Source organism: Diachasma alloeum, unplaced genomic scaffold (genome assembly GCF_001412515.2).
Source record: "Diachasma alloeum isolate Michigan unplaced genomic scaffold, Dall2.0 Dall_scaffold_00176, whole genome shotgun sequence".
Lineage (NCBI taxonomy): Eukaryota > Metazoa > Arthropoda > Insecta > Hymenoptera > Braconidae > Diachasma > Diachasma alloeum.
Genome location: NW_021680342.1, coordinates 5,154,215 through 5,165,241, shown reverse-complemented (window position 1 = coordinate 5,165,241; position 11,027 = coordinate 5,154,215).

Below are 11,027 nucleotides of genomic sequence, written 5' to 3'. Positions count from 1 at the left end.
TTTTTCTTCGATTTTATGAATTTGTGGAATAAAAACAGATAATTAAAAAATTTCACAATTTTTTTCCCCATTTCCATTTACATTAAAATAAATTGCTGGCAACGCCGTGAGGGTGAATAATTTTGCTAATTCGAGATTCTTTTCTCCTGCGTTAGCAGTGGGCAAGCAACTAATTAACGAAATTGCAACATACGTCCGAAATATTCTACCCTAATAGTAGGGGAGGCAATAGCCGCCCAATCTGCGTTCAAATGCAAAAGGTAGAAAATAGCCTTGCAGCTATCTCTGTGTTCACCAAGGTGGAGAATAGGTAAGTGGAGGGACAGCACTGAACAGAAGCTCCTCAAAGTGAGAAGATATCTTGCCCCTGTCTGCCGGAAATTGAACCAGTCACGTCAGAGCACCGAATTCGCCGCAGGAAGTCGACTGTGGGCCAATCAGACGACCAGCCACAGCATATCCGATTGCAGCATCTCCCCTGTGGTCGAACACCGAACGCCCAGAGCAATAAAAACGTTGAAAAAAAATTGAGAAAATATTGCCCTTGCCACTTGAGGGCGAAATAAGAAGTTGCCCCCGAACTACCCAATTGTAGTACCGCAGAAATGGCCAGTAGGTGGAAAGTCTCTTCAAATCGAGTCTAAGAAAGTTGGGGTGAAACTAGACTCGACCAAACGCTGTAACGAGATAAGTTGTTGGGCGACGATACTTGGGAGGTGTTTGGGATTATATACATCGGAATAGTCCGTTCCCCGAACTCCCAGAACCCCAGTTCGGCTTCATTTTTTCAGTTTAACTTCATTTAATCAAATATTTTTCTTATTCATTTTATTTTTAACGAAATTCGCAAGTCCGAGAACACCAACTGGCCATCGCCCGACGGCCTTCAGCGTGGCATTGACGAGGTTGGGTATAAGCATTGGTAAACAGAGTGGATATGTAATTATATGCGGAGAGAAAAGTTCAGTAAAAAGTACTAGAAAATCGTGGCAATTTTATATGTTGAATTTTGAAAAATGCTTTTTGCGGAGGATATCGTACTATTCGTTCCATAAAAAAACACATCTATGGATTTTTTTCTGGCTTCGAAAGTGAAATTTTACCGTACCGCGTTTGGTAAACAATATCGTTCTCCTTCACAGAAAAATTCCTCCGCATATGTGAATGATTGCTTCATATTGCGTATGGAATAATTTCTGATAGCATGAATGGTAACTTTTAAAGAAAAAAAACCTCGAAATGAAGTCTCCCGATCACATGGCTTGTTTAGTAACTTTTTTCTCCGCGATCAAATATTTCTCTTGTGTATTTTAATTTTAACGAAATTCGTTGCAAGTTCGAGAACTCGCAACTGGCCGTCGCCTGACGGACTTCCGCTGGGTATTTACAAGGTTGTATATAAGCATTAGTAAACAGAGTGGATACGTAATTATAAGCGGAGAGAAAAGTTGAATAAAAAGTACTAGAAAATCGTGGCAAATTTTCCATGGTAAAAAAATAATAATAATGGTAAAGATCGGGGTAAATTTTACATGTTGAATTTGAAAAAAATGCTTTTTGCGGAGGATATTGTACTATTCGTTCCATAAAAAAAATACATCTATGGATTTTTTTCTGGCTTCGAAAGTGAAATTTTACAGTACCGCGTTTGGTAAACAATATCGTTCTTCTTCACAGAAAAATTCCGCCGCATATGTGAATGATTGCTTCATATTGCGTATGGATTATTTGCTGATAGCATGAATGGTAAATTTTCAAGAAAAAAAATCTAGAAATGCAGTCTCCTGATTACATGGCTTGTTTGGTAATTTACCTCCAACTTTTTTCTCCGCGATTAAATATTTCTCTTGTGTATTTTAATTTTAACGAAATTCGTTGCAAGTTCGAGAACTAGCAACTGGCCATCGCCGGACTTCCGCTGGGTATTTACAATGTTGTTTAAAAGCACTGGTAATTAGAGTGGGTATGCAATTACAGGTTTACAGAAAGAAGATGATGTATTATTTTTCTTATTACTTTCCGCATGTAGTAAATAGCGGACGTTACTTAATTTCTAGTTTCTGGTTCGAAGAAAGTTGAAAAAGGGTTTCCGAGGATATTGGAATGGTCAAGGCTTGATTGCGAGTTAATTGGCGCCAGAGTCACCGGGGTTCCGTGAACCGTAGGGGTCAACCGCTGCTAACTTCGCCGGAGCCTTTTTAATCCCCTTACCAGCATGTTTGTCTCCATTAAACTGTTCTCAAAACTGTTCTCAGTTTGATTATTCTTGTTTCACGGCTTTTGAAAAATAAAATAATAAAACCAGATATAAATGAAAATGAAAACAAGATAAATAATACCCGAGTGAATATTGCCAGAGCTCTATTTACGCGTTCTGGTGGAGTTGAAAAGGGATGAAAAATAAAATAATGTTGGAAAAAAAAAGTTTATGCACTCGTTGGTAGACAACAGCACGCAGTAGCCATAAATAGTGACGCACTCGCCACGGGACAATCCGTAACGCGGCGATAAATTACGTCGTGGCCACATTATACCGTCGTTGCGGTCATTTATGACCAGAGCCCATGCTGCCAGGATTTTTTTTAAGCATCCTCGCGCACAACCCCTCATGACTACCTCGCCCTATCTCCCTATCCACCCCCCGCCCGCCCCTTCACCGCTTCCTGTTTGTGTTGTGGAATAACTCCGTTTATGGACGAACTGGAGGAAAATATTTTTTTTTTTCAGCAACAACAATTTATGGGACAGTCTGTCTTCGCCATTTGCCATTCAACCTTGTCCGTGTTATTATCTTCATTTCGAAGGGATTCACTGGTTGGTAATTGTGAGATAATGCATACATTGTTTGTGAATAGAAACACAAATTTTTTGGATTGAAAAATATTGGTGGTGATATTTATGGGGCAAAAAAAAATTTCTTCTCTACGTAAAGAATGTTAATCTTAATTTAACCATCATTCTTTGTTAACAATTTTTAGCTTAAATTTCCGGTACAGTTTTTGGAAATTTTGATCATGTTTTAGTTTCACTGAAATTTCCAGGAATTTCGTCATTGAAAATTGAGAATTTTGGGAATGCTAATTCAATTATTCCCTGAAAATTAATGGAAATAAGGAAAACTCTGGTAATCATATCATAAGTTTTCAATCAATTGACGCTGAATATTCATGATTTTATCACAAATTCAAACAGCTCGAGGAATTCTAATTTCAATGCTGTTAAAAAGATCAGCATTTCATAGAATTTTTAATGAAATCTGAACCTCCACCATTTTTCCCCATTAAATCGCATGCAATCTCACTTTCCCGAAAAATACTAGTGGCCTGTCCACGAACTTTTAATGTATTTCTAGCAGTGTTGGACCCTCAGCAAGTATTTATGTCAACTTCAAATATATTTTCCCGTTGAAAAAACAAATTACTCACGTACAGGGGATTTCCGCTGATTCCCTCTGGGCATTACTCGCAATCAAGGTCCCGTAATTGCGATTTTCCAGTTTGGTTGAATTTACTGTGCCCCCTCCAAAAGTCCAAAACTTTGGATTTTAGAGGTGGAAGCTGAGCAGGCTGCCGGCGTCTCAGGTTTCGGGTGGAGACCGTGGGGGCGCAAATGCTGTTCACTGAAAACAGAATGGTTGGTGAGGGTATGGAGATGCCTTGTAAACCGATTATCCCGCGTGACTCGTCGTACGAGGGTGCATAACGAATTCTCCGTGGTTCGTTCGTTCCCTGGGCTCGCTTGAGAATAATAATAAAGATGCCACTGTACGACACGAGGCGCGCGCTGGTTACGGAAAAGTATAATAAAGGATAAAATGGAGAATGGGTGGTTATTAAAGTGTTTCAGTCTACCGCCCGTTTGCATCGAAATAGGCCTCCAACGATCCCTAACTTTGTGAAATAGGATACACAATGGTTAGTTGATTACACACTTCTCTGAGCGAATTTATATATCGTCGTTTCTTATGACGCCTCCCGGTAATTTTCCCATTATCTCTCACTCCCAACTTGCCCAGAATTTCTTTATTATAAAATACGCTCCAAAATACCTGAAACACGGAGGTACGTCCGGAATTCAACGCATTCAACGTAATAACAAAAGTCTTTTTCTTTATTTTCGTTACATACCTCGAGCTCCGTGCAATAATAAAAAAGAGGTGAGGAACCCGAGGTGGGAAAACTTATCAACTATTAAACTCATAGGAACTCTTGAAACTTATTATATTACGATTTTTCTCGGTTTAACCGGATAAACTTGGAGATGTTAACAGCGATATAGACAGAAATATATCAATGTCGGTGAAGACGGTATCGCTTTAAATGCAAATGGCCAACGAAGCTCCTCTTTTCTGCTTTGTATACCAGCCTCCCCCTCCCCCCTCACCCTGTGCCCTCCAGGATCTCCCTTTGGCCTATCGTCAGTAAACGTCGTAATACACACACCGCACAGAAATTCTCATTCACCAAACACACACTTGGACATGGATAATTTAAATTCGAATAAAATTGCATTATCCGGGAGAATTGTACAACATCGAGGATTTTCACACGTTGGCAAAAGGATCCATGGCATTCGCTGATTTGCATAGTGACATCGGTCGTTGTGCACTGCTGCCTGGCTGAATCACAGGAAAAGATATCAGCAGTGACCGGGAAAATTTCAAATTATCAGGTGAAGTAGAATGAATTGTTTTTCACAGTTTAACAGGGGGACGATTATTTTGATAGTTCTCTGTCGACGGCCTATTATATTTCCATAGCGAAAATTCTGGGCTTTGTCACGCAACTGAAACCCCGCGATAAGCCTCAGTGAAACGGTACTCCCACTCGGGCTCTGAAATCCGATTGATTTCCTCTTTCTTTTTCCATCTGTCTACGTAAACCCATTTCGGATGTTTCTTTTATTATATTTTTTCCGTGCTTTTTTTTTTTTGAAATACTTGTGGACGTGCATATGCTTCAGTCTGGCAAAGACGACTGCGGGCAACTCGATAGGTACATTTAGTTATTTTATCTGACTCTAATGTCGAGAGATGAATATTTTTTAAAATTGATAATGTTACGGTTTTTCGTTGAAAATTTCGAGAGATTCAACTTGCAGCAATGAAAACGTTATCTGTTATGCGCCAGTAATTTCCGAGCTATTGTAAATGATAGTTTTACCAGAATTCATTGACGTTAAAAATATTTCCGGAGAACGCACAATGGAGAATCACATTCAGACCTTCCAGTCAGTGCTGGCACTGAAAATTTTATTAACCAGCACGTGAATTTTCCCCGCTCTTACATGAAATTTTATCAGAAATCTCTATAAATTAAACTTTAATAGCACTAGAAATTTTCTAAAAAAATTCTCTCTGTGTATCTTGTCACAAAGGTCTTCAATTGTTCCTCGAGAACGATTGTGCCAAAATATGTATTTTCTTTGATTTCGTACCTCTCAATCTCCGTAATTCCGCAAATAAAAAGATTCACTCGTTTCTGAGCTTGATGAGATTTTTTTCTCCTCGATGGGTTTCTTGTGCCTTTGACTGTAGCACAGACAGTTGGACAACATGGTGGTAAATGTGAGCCTGTTGCAACAAGAGAGATAGACAGTACCAATGCTCAATACACGTGCGTGCTGGACGACATAAATTTTCGTTGACAAGCACGGGTTGCAATTAGGGCTTGGACCGAAATTGGCATTACTAATTGTACCCCATGTTACCCAGGCCTCACAGACAGGCCTTTTGGGTGGCAAATGGTGAAGGTGGATAATTGATCGGAATTTGAAACTAATCTCTCCTGATACAACAAATTGGAAATCGCTCAATGATTACTAGATGCACCAATTGATTCACTAGTTACACATGAGTTGAAATCAAACCCCATGTTTTTTTTCCCATCCTGATGTCGTTCAATTGTTCACTACGTTTGCCCGCAATTGTGGAATTGATCGCATAACTCGATCAACGATGGAAATGTTCAACTAGAACTGGAATTGCCAGTTCATTTCCAGAACAATGAACGCAGTATAAGTAATTCTGCTTCTGCAAAACGACTGCCTCATGTACTAGAAACCTTCGAGCATCTGTCTGATAGCAGCATTCCTAGGGATAGTATTTTCCTATCGTTTCCCAATCGTAGTACTTCAACTTCCTCCTTCAGGGAAATGATGGGCCATTTCAACCCTCGCATCAAATCACATGAAATTCAGTCACCCAGGGAACTTTCATACTTTTTATCGTTCGTTATAAAAACTCCCAGAGGAAATTGATGTCAGCGCCAATGTCATCGTCAATGCGATCTTACGGTTATAATCTTCCCAAAGTATCAGGGAGAACGAATATTGTTTTTCGCTCGAATCATGTTAAATTCTCTCAATTCGAAGACTGGATTGAATTCTAGATGCAATCTTCTCGTTCTCCGAATATCGCAATTTATAATTTTCAATCACTTCACGATCGATGGGAATTTTTTTCACTTGTGTTTTGAGCACTCAATTCAAGAGGCGAAATTGAAATCAATCACCACCGAATTCCACTCACTAATATCAGGATTATCGAATAAATTAAATCTGTTGACGTTGTCATTCCGAATAAATGCTCGCAAATTCATGAATATCAATGTTATCTAATAAAGTGCAGACATAAAACGTAATTTCAACGGTATAATCCCCGCAAGGGCAGTACGATTTTCCGGATTACGTGAGAAAAATCCTACGAGTATGGCAATTGCTTCGTGGGGTAACGCGTTGTGCTCATGAAGCGGATTAAAAAGTAAAGAAGGCGAGAAAATGGGGGTCGAGTGTGAAAAAAAAGGGGTTGAAAGTGGAGAGAGGGGAGAGGCCTACAAATCCAGAGGGAAAGAGATGAAAAGGACAAGGGGCATCCGGCTGTTGGGTGGCAGGGGGTTATAATCACTCGGAATGCTTTTCTGTGTTCTCACGAACTTACCTTTCAGTACACCACGGGTTTTTGCATCCACCGCGCCTCTTTTTCACTTCTTTTTCCACTGCAGTTTTTTTACTCACTCATTTACGTTCTCATCTCAGCATCTTTTTCGCTCTCCTCAAGAGCTCTTTACCGAGCAGTTTCGAAATTCGTGTGGGATAAAGTTTACAAAAGTACCGGAGCAATGCTCTGCGTGAAGTATGAAATTCTTTTATGGGAACATAATTTCGCTAATTATTCCATAAGCCGTAAGTTTGAGTGCTAAAAATGAAATTCATTTGCCCACTTCTTCGTTCGTTTCATTGACTATTATTTACTGAGAGTTGTTATTTTTCACCCTTAATGTTTATTTGTACGTAAATAGTGATAAGTTGTGGTTTAACGAGTGCTAAATAGGCTATTAACATAATTAAATTGGCGTCGGAAACAATTAGCGGGCGGTAATCAAGGCGGCTGATCCTTACTTACCATTTCTACTTTAGTCCCCTCGTTTTTTTGCCCGCCCCGACCGCTCTTGAACCGCTTTATTTTAATTTCCTTGTTGGTGTGAACCGGAAGAGCACGAACAAGAGCTCGGAAGTGCGACGAAATTCTGCACATTGTGAAACTGGGCTCGTGGGTTCTCCACGACGTGTGAGGGGGTGGGTGTACGTGTGTGTACATATGACTGGGGCTTTCCAATGGAAGGAAAATGACCTCATTGGGCGGTCTCGGCGAGAATCCGCATGGAATGTAGCTTAATGCAGCCTCTCCATACCTAAACTACCTTTACATTACTTTTCTGTTTCCCCTGAGCTCTTCGTGGGGAAAAGTTTGAACTATGCAAATACCTGGGGGTTTTCAACAATCTGAAATTGAAATTGAATTCATTCGAATTAATGAGTAATGCAGAATGAAAAACGAGAGCTGATTTTAGCAATGAAACGTGAAGGAGTGTATTTTTGACAGCTTGACACAAAAATGAGTATTTCGGTAATTAAGAAAATATCGAAGAAGGGTTTTTTTAACAATTTCGATAAATAATGTTGATAGATGCAAACAATGCTCACAATGCGCAATTGGGTAGTTGGAAGAAGAAATGTCTGCATGCATTATCGGAATAAGAATAATCATTTTTATTCAATTTTAATTAATACAATATCAAGAATAAAATGTACTCAATTTCTGAGGAAAGTATATTCTGAATAGAACATATTCTTAATAGAATATTTTCTATACGCATTATTTCTATACCTTAATTTTTACATAAACTTTTGTTTTCATACGAAAGATGTCTAGACGCTACAGAGAAAAACGTAGAGAAATGTCGCAACTCCATATGAAATGTTTCTATACATGTGGCAGTGGGTCGTATAGATGATCAAACCTAGAAAGAATAGAAATCGTATAGAAATAATTAGTATAAAAAATATTCGTATGGATTTTTTCATTCGTGTAACCCTAGTTGACTCCAACTCAATCCAATTTATAGTTTCAAGACCTCATCTGCTCATGACAGCTTTTGTAGTCACTACATGAACAATAGAACACTCTTCACTTCATGTAAAAGTCGAATATTAATTGAAAACAGGTACGGTCAGTAGGTAAGTAATTTCCTCACATTATACCGTGTCTACCAATCGATTACACATTATCCAACATTTCCCGCATGCAACGTTCCCGTCCCGACAAATTAATTAAGATGAATCTCCATTTCTCCCCTGAACCACAACCAATCGATTTACTAGTTTCGAACCCATTGCATTGCTGAGCTTTATTATTCTATTCGCTTTATTCCGGTGAGAGCCATTTTGATAGTACAACCGACGGAGCAATAAATTCAGCGTTTTTGCTGAATAAAAATTCGTCCGGCATTCAAATCGGGCATTGCGTCCAAATCCAGGTTAAATGTTGTCGCTGTGTAAAACAAAATAAATGTCACTGAATCCCATGTCATTCAGGCATATATTGTGGCGTGACAAATTTACTTATATTTGTTTTTTTCCCTCATGAATGTCAGTGGAAATGCAGTTGTGGGCAGCACTTCATTGCAATGGGGGCTAAAGTGTCAATATTTCCAATTGGATCACTACTTCCTACGTGAATAGGAAATTCGCTGATTGTTTATGGACGAAATCTGGGAAAATTACGGTGCTGTCCAGTAATTCCTCGCGATTTAAGGGGGAAAATTCATGGAATTGCATAATTTGCAATGAAATCGTAAATATTCAGTCTCGAATTACCATTAATTTTGAATTGATTTAAAATGATTTCTAATGAATTCTAATAATTTTCAGGGAATAATTGAACAGAAATTTACAGTTTTCATTGATTTTTCCATGAAATTCTGAATTTTCCGGAGAAGTGTACCGGCAATTTCAGCCAAAAATTTTTAATTGTACATCTTAATGAGCCCTCGAAGCGGGTCAGCTTTTTTTATTAAAAGTGAAATCGAACCAAAGATGACTTCCTATTTCCTCAAGTTTCTCAGAAAGAAAAAGAATTTAATTATAACAGTGATATTCTAATATTGACATTCCTCCATTCAATTTCCTCTCTTTAGTCGAAAAATACTCAACTTTCATAATATACATTCAGAATAGTCAAGAGTATGACAATCTAGACGTGGAATAAAATCCGGCGTCGCCATGAAATTGAAACTTTTGTCCAAATACATTTGAAATGACGTTGCATGCAATGAGAGTATACAATGTAGGTCATTGGGCATACAGTTATAGGAGCTAGAACAGAAGAAAAAGGCAACACGTGGTTGGACAGTTTGGGTTATCGCGTGGATGCTGAGAATTCATCGGTCGCAGCAAGCCAAATATGTGAACGAACTTTATAGGTTTATTCTCCAAGTTTATTGCTAATATCATACGTATATAGACCGTGAGTTGTATTGTAGATTTCCCAGGAGTTTACGTCGGCAAGTAGCAGACACTCGCTGAAACTGAGTAACTCGAATGACGTTTTGTTATGGCACTATAAAACTAGTAGACAGAGATAGATGGGTCATTTCCTACGTACATTTGTTAATCACTGTTATTCTTCGCAAATATTGGGAAATTCAAACGACTGGAGGTTTTCAATTTCCACATGAGACTGACTGAACACAATTGTTTCAACGCCATATCCTGAAAATTCATGAGTTTATGGATTTATGAGTTTTCATGAAATTTAGAACTCAATTAGTAATTCTGAATGGCCTCTATCAACATGACACATAATATAAAAAGTCACTTTTAATTTAATACTTAAATTTTTCTCTAAAATTACTGGCTTCTGGTATAAATGCACAATTGCGGAGAATGACTATTGAAATAAATCGAATTAATAAGATTATGGCGATAATTCAAGATTTACAAAAACAATGGAAAAGACATTGTCCTTCGAAATTCTTCCACACGGAGAAAAAAATTCCAGAATAATTCAGTAGCGAAGTGGTAAAAGGAGATAACTCAATTTTGACTGTTGTCCAGTTTTCAATCAATATCTCGAAATCTAAGGAAGATAGCAAAATTTTTGTTATGACCTTTTTTGTGGAGCCGATTGAGTGCTACAACAAATGTAATTACGAAAATTTCGCTATTTCCCTTAGATTCGGAAATATTCCTCAAAAACTGAACTGGGAGATGAGTCGACTTTCCGCTACAGGAGATTTTCTCGGATTTACCGTGAAAAATTCTTGTGCTTCACAGCAAATTTTCCGGTGCTGGCACGGTAATTTCTCTCGATCCGTCCAACCGAACCCATTTTACCGTAATTTTTATGGAATTTTTTTCTCTGTGCATTCGCAAATGAAGTACCTTGAGTATTTTATAATACGCAATTACCCACAAAACAGAATTTTCACTTCCGCCGGCTGATAATTCCCCAATCCATTATTCAGAGCCCAATAACAAAAAGATTTCTACCATCTGTTGAGATCCCACACTCGTTAGCTGCTATAAGCAATTCGTAGGTCTTCATATTTCAAAGTAGAATCTTTCCATTTATTATTTTTCCCTCCTCCAGCGTTGACGATATTTTTTCCAGTTAATACCAGTTGTACAAGTGGTAGAGTCAACCGTACTTTGCAGTTGACACACGAGATCTCGTGCGTGAGATAGTA